The sequence below is a fragment of the Camelus bactrianus genome, chromosome 7 (genome assembly GCF_048773025.1).
Source record: "Camelus bactrianus isolate YW-2024 breed Bactrian camel chromosome 7, ASM4877302v1, whole genome shotgun sequence".
NCBI classification, from domain to species: Eukaryota; Metazoa; Chordata; class Mammalia; order Artiodactyla; family Camelidae; genus Camelus; species Camelus bactrianus.
Window position 1 is genome coordinate 47,677,268 of NC_133545.1, and position 14,437 is coordinate 47,691,704.

General features: G+C 41.3%; 1 long non-coding RNA gene across 4 annotated transcripts in view; it reads right to left on the reverse strand.

The window, feature by feature from the left end:
* LOC141578160 (uncharacterized) overlaps positions 1-14,437 on the reverse strand; it is a 302,298-nt gene that overhangs the window by 8,339 nt on the left and 279,522 nt on the right. For 2 of the 4 annotated variants that reach the window (XR_012508182.1, XR_012508178.1), the window contains one exon: positions 7,079-7,270. The exons of 1 other annotated variant lie outside the window; for it this stretch is intronic. This is a non-coding gene — a long non-coding RNA (uncharacterized LOC141578160). Of the gene's footprint in view, positions 1-7,078; positions 7,271-9,925; positions 10,187-14,437 lie in introns of those variants that run through there. One more of the 4 variants, XR_012508180.1, reaches the window with a different exon arrangement.

Below are 14,437 nucleotides of genomic sequence, written 5' to 3' on the forward strand. Positions count from 1 at the left end.
GTACAACCATATATGACCCAACATGCCAAACAGGCCTGGCTTACATACCTGTTATCCTGGTATAATGAATAACAGTACCCCATTCACTCTCAGACATCCTGGTTGGGATGATACAACATATGGCCATGATACTCAGCAATTAGATACATAATTATGAGTGTGCATTAGAAAATCCTTTCAAACTTAATCTTTTAGGAGTTACGTATAATTATTTAAAAAACAACAACAGGAAATGACTTAACTATCCAAGAAAAGAGATCATTTGAATCAGTGTTTGTCATCGCTGTCTAAGTATTAGAATGACCTGGGAAACTTTAAAACACTACGGATACCCAAGTCCCTCTTCAGACTGAATGAGTCAGAATCTCAAAAAGTAAAGCTTGGTCATCTGTTTTCTCATAAGCTTTCTGAGTGATTATAATGCGCAGAGAGAGAATCACTGATTTAAATAATCTAAAGTATATATCCACAAAGTGGAATATTCTATAGTATAAACATTAATGATGACACTCCTAAATTGTATTTCTTAACAGGGAGAGAGAGTTGTAATACATTAGGGTAGAAAATAAGTAAGAAACTAACACAGTCTTCAAAATCTCATTGTATATTAAAAATATGTATTTTTTATTGCAGTAAAATAAACATAAAATTAACCACTTTAAACATTGTTAAGTGTACAGTTCAGTGGCATTAAGTACATTCATATTGTTATGCAACTAAAACCACTATTTTAAAATATTTTAAAATAAGTTCAAGCATATTTCATTATACTCAAATATATATTATATATAATTATATATAGTTGATTTTTATACATAAGTATAAATCTCAAAGGATAGATACCAAAGCTTAAAGGTGACTATGTTTACATTTCTTCCTTTTGGTTGTTTGAATGTTCTGCTTTTTTATAGGTGATGTATTGCTTTCATGTTAAAAAGAGCTAATTGAAAAAATTGAGTAGGATAAAATATGTTGTCCTGAATATATGTTAACACATATACTTCAGCCTTGCTTACACAGAATTCAGCTTAGTATAGGATATCTTTGGGCCCAATCCACTAGCTTCATTTCTGAGAAAAATAAGAACTTCAAAGTCTCAGCTATAATGTGGTCCTCACGGAGGAATCCTAGGACAGCTTTACCAAATGCTCGGTCAGAATGGGGACCACCATTCAGAAGTTCACTGTGGGGAAAACAAAGAGCTGCTTTGGTAAAATTATCACATATGGTAAAATATGGAGTTATGCTCATCTGACCCACTCTTTTTAAAATCCAATGGTTGGGCTATAATTTGGGCAGAAAACTTCTAAGAATTGTACTTTGTCCATGACTTGTTCTCATCCTGTAAATCATAAACAAATACTAGGTTATCTCCCCCAGGTAGTAAAGGTAGAGTGTGAACTGTATGTCCGTTAAAAATACTTCCCTAAGTTTGAAGGCAGGGGCTGTTTAAGAATGTGTTAAAGTTTCTATTCATTAGCCTTGCATGCTGTGGAATAAAATATGCCTCATCCAGCCATATTTCTGTGAAAGCTGCTACAGGTTTATGGGAGTGCTAAAATGGTGCAGCAAACATGGAAATTAGTGTCACCATCTTATAAGATTCTTTATATATATCACTCTTATTTTCGGGAAACATACGATGGTTATTTGGCACTTTCAGATAAGTAGGTTTGTTTTTCAAAACTTGAATTCCTGTCAAATCCACAGCCAATCCATCAGTCCGCTTTTCCACGGCACCTTTCATCAACAAACACCGTTAAGCAGTTCAGAAATATCAGATTAACATCAACACCCGATGGATTAGAAACCATACAAAAGTGGGTTTAGGAAAACACTGCAAGTGAAGTTTGAACATAGGTGAACGTCGTATCAGTTTCCCGCAGGGCTCAGCTCTCAGAAATTTGAGGGGGCAAGAGGCCCATTTAAAATTATTTGCCATTTTGATGAGCCTTGGGGCACTGAAAGCATTTCACAGACAAATCACAGAGCTCACTTAGGAAAGCCTCAGTAGTTTTTACTGAGCACAGTGCAGGTCCAGTATTCCAAATAGAAATTCCTCTTTTTCTCTTTGCCCTTCTCAGCCCAGCTTCCTTGCTCTCTCCCCTCCCCTGCACGTTCACTCTGATTATGGCTAGGTCTGCTGCTCCATCATGCAGTGGGAAAGTCCCGTGGCCAGCGCTCCAAAAATACTAAAATCATTATACACTTGACAGGACGATGACTTTGGCTTATAGGTGTGAGGAAAAAAGAGCCCATCATATCAGCTCTTTAACACACAAATGGATACAAGGTGAAAAGGCAGCCATGCACGTGCCTGTCACTGGTGTCACGCGGAGTGTGGGTTTATGATTTGCAACCTGCCTGGGGCATGCGTAGATAATAAAATCGTAACCACGAAGATGGCTGAAGACTATTTACTCATGTATAAAAATTCCTCTAAGAAGTGTTCATCTGCCTTCTTTGAAAGTTTCTCTGTCCAGCCTTCTCTGAGGCATATGGGATTCAATTCTTAGCATCTATGATAGCCTCTTTGCTATAAAACCTAAATTTCCCCACACTACATCCCATTTTCTCAGGCACCTGTAATGTATTGGGTCATGTTCTTTTCCTTTTCTTTCTTTCTTTCTTTTTTTTTTTTTTTTTTTTTTGAGACGCTCTCAAGGACTCTTACTGGAGTTTAGATAATTAAAAATCCCACAGATCATTATTCCTATAATCGAATAGGCTGCTCAAATCAGTGGCACATTATTTTCTTTTTCAGTTGTTAAGAGTCTATGGGCTTTCAGAGAGAGAAAGTGGAATCAGTCATAATTCTGAGGTAGAAATTAACGATGTAGTTGTTTATTGCCTTAAACATTGACATGTGAGCTATTGTTATATTTTAGATAAATCTCTAATCCATCACTATTGGAGGAATTACATTGCCTATTCTGTACATTTTCTGTATGAAAATTTTCATGAGAAAGGTTATGTAACTGGTCACTCCTTTTCTTCCTTTGTCACAGAAGAATGAAAACAGACAACTTCTTGGCAATATTGCATCATTAGTCCTTGCAAAGAATGGTTTTATGGGGTTTTTTACCTTGCTTTCCTCTATTATTTTAGTGACATCACTAGTGATTTATTACGAGAAGACAACATGCTTTAATGGCAAAATCAAAAGGGAAGAAGTCAGGACGCTGAATTGCAATTTGATTTCGCTGCAGAATGGAGCAAACCCTTTTCTCGCTCTGGCCATCAATTCCCTTCTTGAGGCGGTAAGACCAGTTGTACCAAGCTCATCTCCTGCTCCGTTATTCAACTATCTGTTCTGGAGCACAGTGGAGAGAGAGACGTCCACTTGTTCGCTCTGAATCCAAAAGAGAGTTTGCAAAATCCACACACTAAAGTGTGGTTGTTTTATTAATAAATGATTCTTTATTCCATGGTAGTGTCTCTTGTTTTAAAAACTACTCTCACCAACTGGGATGTCAGCTTTTCAAGCTTAGAGCAGATTCAAAGCCACAAAATAGATGCTCAATAAATAATCATTGATTTGGTTAGCTGAACTGACAGGAGGGAAGGAGAAGGCTGCTGGATGCAGTAACAGCAATAGTAACAACACCAAGTAAGAAAAGAAAGAAAACCGTTCAAGAAGGCGCCAGGAAAAAAAACAAAGACAGCTACCTGTTTCAAACTTGATAAAGGAAGAGTCCTAACAACCTCCTAACCCTTGAAGTGCCAATGTTTTAGAGACTATATAATGATCTGGACATCACCATGAACTTTCTCCACCTTTTATCATAAAGATTTTCTTCAATGAGGATTCATGATTCTTAGTTACTTGGAAAAGTAAATTAATGACAATCATTATTTTTAATAGGCATCTGTGAGACAGAAAAATGCCGATGTTAAACATATATCAAACTCTGAAATCTAAGCATAAATGAAGGGAGCAGTTGGGTGGAATCAGTTATGATACTGAGACCTAATCTCTTCATTTATTCAGTTCATTCCTTTATTTGAGCACAAAGATTCAGTACAAACTTATGGAAATCCAACTGTGGGCAATATCATGTGTAGGGTGGGAGGGGGGAGGGTAGAGCTCAGTGGTAGAGTGCATGCCTAGTATACATGAGGTCTGGAGTTCAATCCCCAGTACCTCCATTAAGTAAATAAATCTAATTTCTACCACCACCACCACCCCAAAAAAAAGTTAAAAAAAAAAAAAAAGGAACAAAATCACGTGTAGGGTGGGAAGAGTCAGAAGAAATTTCTTCTGCCCTCTAAAAAACTACAGTCTAGTAGAGATGAGGCACATCTACACAAGGCTACAGTCCAAAGCACTGCATGAGTCTTTCAGTACAAATAGTTGAAATCCAAGGCTACAGATCTTCTGAGCAAGAAGAGATCATCCTCTGAGGCTGAGGCAATCAGAGAAGGCTGCCTGACAGGCAGCATTTCACTGGGTCCTCAAAGATAGACAGGAGTTCTATAAACCAAGTCTGAAGGGATGGCTCTTAACACATTTAAATCAACATTCATTGAGCACCAAAACCACAAACACACCAGGGGGGATACACAGATTAAAAAGGCATGACTCCTGACCTTGCAGGTCGAAAACAGATGTAGACATGGAACTAACTAACTAACTAGAAAAACAAAACTGCATCAGGGCTATGGCAAAGAACAAACAAATGCCATTCCCAGAGGGAGGAGCAGCATGAGTAAGAGTCTACAGGTGAGGAAGCCAAAGCCAGTAGGAGCTAGGTGTGGACTGATGGTGCCCAGCTGCTAAATCCACCAACGGTGGGAACCAGACTGCTCAGAGACCCCAGCCATGGGGTCAGGGAGACTCTATTACCTGACAGAGTTAAGAACTGGGAGATGTGGGGCGGGGAGCGAGGGCGGACCTACAGGGCAGGGGAAAGGAAGAAGGGGGACCAGAAAGGGCAGGACACTGGTCTACAGCGGCGCTGTAGAGACTCAGTGCAGGAACTCTGAGGTAGTGTAATATAATAGCCTAATTACATGTCTGCCTTCTTTAACAGGCTGTCCACGACCCTGAGGACAAGATCCCTGCCTGGCCTGTTTGCCCGTTACCCCTACGTGCCATGCTGTGCTTAGCACATGGTATAAGCTGATCAAACATTTTCTGAATAAATCAAAGAATGAATAAACAAGGTGGAGCCAGCCCTGTTCCTTAGGAATACTAGACTCCCACGGAATTTAGAGGATCCAGGAGGATCCCTGACTGAAGGGATGTGGTATCTCCTGGTAAGCTGTGCAGACCAGTTTATTTTACTCCCTCAGAATGCTTAAAAGTGGATTTGGGTGGGTCCACCTAAAAGTGTTCTCTTATAAGGTGCAAATCCTTCTCAAAAGCACTCCCATCTTGTGACTCATTTTTTAGTTAGATAACACTTCTATGTTCTTTTGGGGAGATGAACGACCATTGATAGAACAGGGTTTTGATGGGTTATAGGTGGGAGATGAAAGGCAATTTTGGATCTCAGGTCCCCAACAGGAGGGCAAAGTCTAGAGCAGGGGAACTCCTGTCCCTTGGGGCAAAGGGATTTTTTCTCTGGGTTGAGATAGCAAAATCCTCATATATTTAAAGGTTGTGAACTAGAAGCCAGTTCGTAAAATACTGAGTGTTAAGAGAATTCGTGGTTTACTGATATGAGCATCCAGACTTCACATTTAAGTCACCAAAAGAAGGAAGCCAGCATGACCCACACTTTAAACAGGAAAAGTGCACGGTGGTATTGGAAGTGCCTAGATGAATGAATCTACAATAAAATCTACCCCAGAAAACACTGACTAATTTTTTTTGTCTTTTGCACCTGAATCTGATGGAGATGTGCCAGGGGAGAGGACATAGACATGAGGTCTCTTTCTCTGAAATTAATTATGTTCATAATTTAGACCTCACAATGTGAGGTCCACAACTTCTCTCCCTTCATTTTCCAGAATCTTCCATCTTTCTCTTTCCAAGAGTTTGTTTTTTTTTAATTGAAGTACAGTCACTTACAATGTGTCCATTTCTGGTGTACAACACAATGTCCCAGTCACGCATATACATACATATATTTGTTTTCATATTTTTTCCATTAAACGTTATTACAAGATATTGAACATAGTTCCCTGTGTTATACAGCAAAAACTTTTCCAAGAGCTTTTGATCCCCCTGTTATCAACAGTACAGCCTATATATATAAAATCAACCTTCCTTGAATCTGCAGCTTTTCTCTTGCCAGTATTTTATTTTTCTCTTTCCACTTCCTGCCAGATTTCCATATTTTTACATTTACTCTTCCCTTCCAGCTGGCTCCTAATCTTAATCTCTTCTTAATCTTAATCAGCAGCTACTACCCTGATGCTTTCCATGCAAAGGGCACTAATGACGTCAGTCAAGACTTTGTCTTTGCCTCAGAGCTCCTCCTTCATGATTTTCTGCATTCAATCCCACTCTTCTTTTGAAAACTGGCTCCTCTTTTGGCTTGCAGAACCCCAGTCTATTCTGGTTTTTCTCCCACTCTAAGTATTCTATATTTATTCCTTTTCTTGGTCTTTCCTGCTTCTCCTGCCCCCTTAACAATAGGCATTGTACTCCAAAATTCAATTTGGGGTTTTCTTTCTATTCTTGTTTTGCATTCTCTCTAGCAACTTATTTATTCATCATTTCAAAGCAGAAGATGCCTAAATCAAAAGTTCTTCATCATTCTTTTTACCTAAGTACAGTCCTGTATTTTCACATGTCCCAAGATTATTTCAATATCACTATCTTGCAATCACTTCAAACTCAAGATTTTCAGAACTAAACAAGGTTTTCTCTCCAACATATGTAGTTTATCAAAAGGTTTCCTTTTTTACTTCACCAGATTCAGAATCCCTAAGTCACTGGTATGATCCTATTTACTAGTTTTCAAATTCTGTTAAATCTTCCTTTGAAATGTCTTTCTTCATGTCTCTTTGTCCCTCGCACTCTCACTACCTTCATTCTAGCCATGGCCCTTATCAGCTCATTCCTGGATTACAGAAGAGCTACCTATCTGGCCTCCCTGACCCCAAGCTCTCTCCTCTCCAAACTCACCTTCATGCCCCTGCCAGACCAATCTTCTTTAAATGCCTCCTTCATTTTGTCACTGTCTGCTCAGAAGCCTTCAATAGCCCTTTAATCACGGAAGTGTGAGCTGAAGACCTTGGAGTTCATCTCATCCAACCCTCACTTTACAGACGAGGAAACTGAGGTTCAGCGAGAGTATGCAGTTACTCAAGGTCCCCACTGAAAAACACAGAAGGAGGATTTAAAGCCAGGCTTTCACCTTGAGGGCTTGTGCTTTTTCTACTTCAACAGTGTTCTCCAAACTGCCATTCACATACCACCTTCAGGGTCACATCTGGACACTGCTTATAATCGCTTCCTGTTTCATACACTGTTAACTGTTCTGCTCTTAAATATATGTGTGTGTGTGTGTGTGTGTGTGTGTTATAAATGTTATATCACAGTTGTGAAAAGAAAACCATTATCTTTAATGGAATTAGACTTAGAAGATAACCTTAAAATTAATAACAATAGAGACACAACAATATTAACTCATAGGTGGATAATTTTGCCATCCAAAGTTTCTGTTCCAGAGGTCTATTTTCTCTTTCTCTACAAAGGAAAATTAACAAGTGCTAGAGAGGTGATAAATTCTTGGAGGATAAGCAAAGGAATCGAAAGGACAATAACTTTTTCATAAAATGACTCAATGTTTCTTAATGCTTAGTGTCTGTGTGTGCCTAAAATTGTCTTCCATACTACGTTATAAGCTTCACATGCTCAGAGAAACAAAACACAGAAAATCATAAGGTTTCCTTTCTGTTACCATTAATTTGCTGAATAATCCAATTCTCATTGATTTTAGCCTTTTCTAAATTCTACAACATATGTTCAAACTAAATTTTTGGGTCAATTCTCTACTCTCATGTATGATTCAGTAATTATTTTGTGTGTTAATTTTATTTCCCTAATAATGACATATGCTTCTCAAGGGCAGATATCTTTTCTTATACGAATTCCATGTCCCAGGAGACCTGGTTTGTGTTGGGTGCCCACAAAGTGCAAAACCAGTCGACTGATAACCACAGGGTCCCTTAAGATGCTCACCAAGTGGTGAGTGCTGAGTTTCGTGCTCCCCAAAATTTTGCACATATAAACATTATTAAGGGCTTTGGGTCTTTTGAATGGGAGAGCCCCCCCCCCCATTATACTTTCTGCAGTAGACAAGAACTTTCATTAAAATGATCATTGTTTGCCTTCATAAAGCTTAGTAAAGGAGAAACAATTTGTACTGAGATCATCAATAATTAAGAAGCATTCCCAGTGATACATAATGAGTAAGAGAATGATGACATTAACATCTCTCTCCATTCATTTGGTTTAGAGTCTGATTTCTATAGTTTGGAGAAGACTTCAAGATTACAGATGATCTCATTTTGCAGGTGAAGAAGAGACCCCAAACTAGAAGATGTCTTGCTTGGAGTTTCAGAGCAATTTAGTGGCAGAGTTTATAGTCAGCCTCCCTCACTCCTCAGTGATCCCGGGTCCTACTTTGCCTGGGATAGTCCTGGTTTATACCCCCTGTCCCAGTCTCTTATTAGTAATTATATGAACTTGTTCACCCACTTAACGATTCAGTCCAACATTCTTTCCCTTGCATTAAGATAAAGAACACACATTTCTTTCTGCACACTTTAATATATAAATGTTCCTCTTAAAGGTTTTACGCTTTGCTCCTAAACCCCAAATAATCAGCCAGTATCAGGGAACCAAACACTATTTTTCTCCATTTATAAAGAGATTTTCTACATGCACTGCTCCTCTGAGCTGCTAAGTTTACGTGAGCAACAAATGAATTTTCGACAACCCCATTTGGTTACTTTAATAGAAACAGAGGTCTAGTGTGTTATTACTGTTACTATAGAAGGTGAATGACCTATTACAATTAACAGGAGAACTGTTCGCCAGAATTTATGGATTTTGTTCTTTTTAACCTAATGAGCACTGCAGAATATTATCACTTACATCACCCTAGATTGCCCAATCACCCTGCATAATATTACTTCAATCCATTTTGAAATAGGCCCAAATTGTCATTTTTTTTTGTTGTTGGAGTAATGATCAAGTATTGATGTTTCTTGAGTTCATACAAATGGCTACAACCTCCTTGCACAAAGCCTGGTCAATAGAATCTGATGTTCACATTAGGGATTTGGAAATCAATGTAGTTTTCCTGTTATTCTTTTATGATTAAATCAATTGAAGTTATTTACTCATAGCAGAAAATATGGGTGATTGCCAACCCTATGGCTTAGTGAATTGCTTTCTCACCACCGCTGCCCTGTAATGAGAAGGTACATATTCACTTCAGGGGTTGACTAAAACCTGTTCATGTATAGCAGCAATTTGAGAGGCAGAAAGTGTTTATTATTAAAGGCTAAGAGCGTTGAATGCCAAAGGGCATCTTTATCACTTGGCATTGCATTAACATTGACAAAGGCGGGAAACACGCCCAGAAAGCCCCTCACCATTGGTCAAATGGTGCTCAATTATAGAAGCAGAGCCAGGCGGCAGCCAATGGGTGTTCTTGCCACATCCTTCCTGGTGTAGGCTGTTATGCAGAGCCCCTAGTTAAAGGCAATGGAAATGTCAATTAAGCTGAATGGACAGGGCCTATTTGTTGATGGGTTTTCTCTCTTTAGTATGTGGTGGGTGACCTACAGTGTTTCGATGTGAGAATAAATAATGGCTTATATAACATGGGTTGCATTTAATGTGCTTGAATGCAAAACAGTATAAGGGAAAAAGCAAATGGAGACAGCAATGGGGATGGTTGCAGAGGCAGGAAGAGGCTACACAGGGAGGCTGCACGGAAGCGAAATCACTTACGAGCCAAGAAGAAGGTCATTCGCTCTTGTATTCTCTATCTGAAGTGAGTAACAAGCAAACAATAGAAGAGTCATTTCATTTTTAGACCAGTTCTGTGCAGCCAGCTGCACTGGACCATGGAGATGCCAAGTCCTTTACAGTCACTTGATCTTTTCATCATGTTTGATGAGCGTAGTGTGAAAGTGGGAAATATGGGTTGCTTTGGCCAACTTTTCTTAAATGTTCTGGATCTCTCTTAATTTCTTTACATTCCTTCCACAATAAAACCTGCATACAGAAGAAGAAAAATAATCACTCCAATGAAGCTTTATCAGAAATTTGACCTTAAAGATTTGCAGCCTGCTTTGGGGGAATAATAATGAAATAATCCATATTTTTATGTAGGAGGTCCTAGTTGGCTGGGGTAGAGATTCAGGTACATCCCCCACCTACATGCATCTGCAAATTTACCAAGAGAACAAGAGGCTTCTCTGAAAAGTCCTCAGGCCATGTCTATCTTTGAGTTTCCAGAATACAGCATGTCTTAGTACCTAGAGTAGGGTGGAGGGTGGGGAGGAAATATAGGAGTCAAAGTGCAAAGGAGGACTCTGAGTCACTTCAGAAAGAAGCTAAGGGAAGCAATCTCACTCCTGGGCTTATATCCAGAAGGAAATCTAATTTGAAAAGATACATGCACCCCAGTGTTCATAGCAGCACTATTTATAATAGTCAAGACATGGAAGCAATGTAAATGTCCATCAACAGATGTCTGGATAAAGAAGTTGTGACATATATTTACAGTGGAATACTACTCAGCCGTAAAAAGGATAAAATAATGCCATTTGTAGCAACATGGATGGACCTGGAGATTGTCATACTAAGTGAAGTAAGTCAGAAAGAGAAAGAAAAATACCATATGATAATACTTACATGTGGAATCTAAAATACTGACACAAATGAACTTATTTACAAAACAGAAACAGACTCACAGACACAGAAAACAAACTTGTGGTTACCAGGTGGGAAAGGGGTGGGGGGCAGGAAGGGATAAATTGGGAGTTTGGAATTTGCAGATACTAACTACTATGTATAAAACAGAAAACAACAAGGTCCTACTTATTGCACAGGGAACTATATTCAATAACTTGTAATGGGCTATAATGAAAGAATATGAAAATTATATATATATCATTATGCTATATACCAGAAATTAACACAGCATTGTAAACCAACTATACTTCAATTTAGAAAAAGAAAGAAGCCAAGGGAAAAGGGGGGCAGGCATGATGACTGGGACCCAAACTCCCTTTGAATCCCTCAAAGGAGAACATATCTGGAAGGGAGCATAAAAATGGTTTTCACTGAAACGTTCTCTGCTCTGACCAGCAGGCACGTGCACGTGTGGGGCAGAACTGCACGGCCATTGAAGACACATATTCTACAGCCATGTTCCCAGCCGAGCTTTCCTCCTTGCTGACTACAGCTATTCTTCACTGGTTTGTGCCTCAGTTTTCTCACCTGTAACATGGGGGTGGTAGGAACAGAAGCTACCTTGCAGAGTCTGTGTGAAAATGAAATGAGTAAATGCACGTAAAGTACTTAGAACAGTGAGCAATAAGCTCTCAATATGTGTCGGTGAGTATTATTATTATTACTCTGGAGCTATTACGATTGCAGATTACAGGTAAATAGGAAGAAGCCTACTCAGACTTCATAACATTTCAGGGTACTGAGCCTCCCCACTGTGGGCCCCACAGAGTGTAACACACAAAGGGGAACAGAGTCCCCACTCTGAGTGCCACTGAGGCGGGACTGTCTCCAGCCTTCTACACGTGGTGTTGAAGTAATAACACAGTGGCCATGGTGGCAGTGCACTGTCTTGAATTCAGGAAGCAGAGGGGTATCCTGGGTGAGTTTCTGAGAGCAGTGGTAGCAGCCGTAGTGAGCTATGGCCCTTCCCTGGCCAAGCTGTGGCTCCAGTGGGAATGACTCAGAAAAATCCAGGAGGGAAGGGTGGTGATGAGGATAGCAGTGGGGTCATAAATGCGAAATTCTCTCTGGAATGTCCAGAGAAGCTTGCAGGTAGGAGGAGAAAACTCAGAGGGTGGGATGGGTCAAAGTTTTAAAGTAACCTAGAGGAGGGCTAAAGATCTAGCGAAATCTGTGATTAAGCCACAACAAGACTACACTGGGAGCAGCCACTGGGAGGTCCAGGGTTGTTTGAGCCACGTGTTGTGGGATTTCTCTGAGGTTATTTGACTCCTGGGTCATGTACTTCTGCATCAGGGATTAACCACTGCTACAGAGATTAGAGCTAATTGATTTGCTTGTTAAAACTCCTCCTCAGGCATATAAAGTGCTTTTTGGCATGTTCAGGAGAGAAGGAAATAGGTGTAGTCTTCCAGAGCTTGCTGAGGAGGTTGATTTTCCTTCTGTCTCTAGGAGGATACAAGGAAAGAAGATGGGTCTCTAGAAAGTGATCCTTCATTCCTCCCTGTTGGGTAGAGAATTTCCAAGAGTGAACTTTTTGCTGGAGAAAGCTGTAGTGGCTGTGGCAGGGATGGCTAAATCCTTGTCTGTAATGCCAGCCCTCCCTACCCAAAGCTTGGGTGTGTCCCCGACCCTGAGCGTCCCCTCTTGCAGGGTGAGACAGGGAGGAAGACTGCTCAGTAAACTGAGGAAGAGGAAAGCACTGGGAACACTGGCTAGCCCGGGGCACACCGAGGGGCAGCCTGGCCGGCCTCACAAGGGGCAAGGAGAAGGCGGTAGGAGAGCCTGATGCCTGTGCAGGTGTCCCAAGTGGGAGAAAGGACAGGTTAGTCAGGTGTTCAGAAGTATGGCTGGCCTTGCAGGTGTTGTCTTAACACCTAGAAGCAAGCAGGGAGCCAAGTCTCCCCAGGGATGGTGGTCAGAAACGTCGTTTCAGAACAGCCACAAGATGTAGTGCAGATGCTGCCAGCCTTGAATAAGTCCCACTGCGATCCTCAGTGCCCTGCTTTGGCGCAGGCTTCCAGTTTCCTAGAAAAATGGGAGGCCACTGTCAGTGGCTTAAGAGAGAACTACAAGCCTTCTGAAAGAGCCTCAAAAGTTCCTGCCAGTACTTTGGTGCTTAGCGCAGCCAGCCACTCTGTCCCTCAGAGCATGGTCCAGTGCATTGAGAGGCCATGTGATTAGAGGAAGCCCCTCCCAGCCCCAAAAAGCAAAATGCTGAGACTCAGTGAGACAGGCCTGCTGCCATTTTGTTTTTGTTGTGTCCAAGACAGTAGGTTCCTGGTGGACATAGCACTGCCAAGAATTAGCTTCAGTGCTTTCTGGGAGGGGTGAAGGATACAAATGATATCTTCTCCCTCCCAAGTGGCCCATATAAATCTGGAAGAAAATTCCCAGAGGAGAATCTGAAAAACCCAGGTTGGCCATCAAACAAAGGGAGGAGAGAAGATCTTGGGACCAGCTACACCTTTGCCAGGCAACCACCATAACTTATCACTTCAAATGAAATGTGTACCGAATTTTGCATCAATACTCTGCCTTCTGCAATAAAAGACTAGGGGGAGGGGTACTCTAAACAAGGGCAGGGGCCATCACCTCTGGCTATATGGAATCCAGAGACCCAGCCAGGAAGTCCACTGACAGATGAAGAACACATAACTAGAGATAAGGGCTATGGAATCAGCTAGCACCTCTTGCCAGACTTCAAACTCTGATCCTCTGCCTTGGCAAAAGCAGCTGCCAGCCTCAGGTTCCCAGGGACATGACAGAACTCCCTGGAATCAGCGGAAACTTTGCCCAGGACATTGACAACCTCAGGGCATGAAACTGTGACCATGGAAGAGCGGAAGGCAGAGGCAGCCCGAGGGAACTGCTCTGGTCTGAGGGGATCAAATTCCCGAGGAGGGGAACCTTGGCTCAGTCTGATCTACCTGCACATGCAAGACAGCGCAGAGATTCTTGAGTAAGGACAGTCCCGTAAAAGACAAGGGGCAGAAGTCCTGCAATTACCTGGTGGGAGATAACACGCTTGAAATTTGGGCTGTCAGGTAAATTACAATTAAATAACAAGTACTCATGGTTGAAGCTGTGCAGGGGGCAATGGCAGAAAAGAAGGAGGCAAACTGGCCTTGTGGTCTCTTCTGGCTTCAACCATGGGGGCAAATCTCCATGGAGAGATGCTCCTGCACCCATGGGGAGTGGAGCCCCATCTGACACATTAGTCAGGATGACTTGTGAAACCACAAACTCAGCCCTGTGCAGGCTTCTTCTCCTCCCATAGCCTCATCTGGCACTCTTGGTGCCAACCTCCTCCTAACCAGAAACAGGAAGAGCCGGGAGTGCTGGCCCCTGCAGCCAAGCTCAAGTGCATTTCCTGTTTTATCTGGTGTCTACTGTGGAAATATATGAAGCAAATGGAAGGGGCTAGCCTACTTCTCTCCCTCCTCCCTTCCCCTTCTCTCTCTTGTCCAATAAATGCTTACTGTGCAGTGACTAGGTACCTAGTCGTACCCAGATCCTAGAGGCGTCCGGTCCAGGAGTAGCGATTAG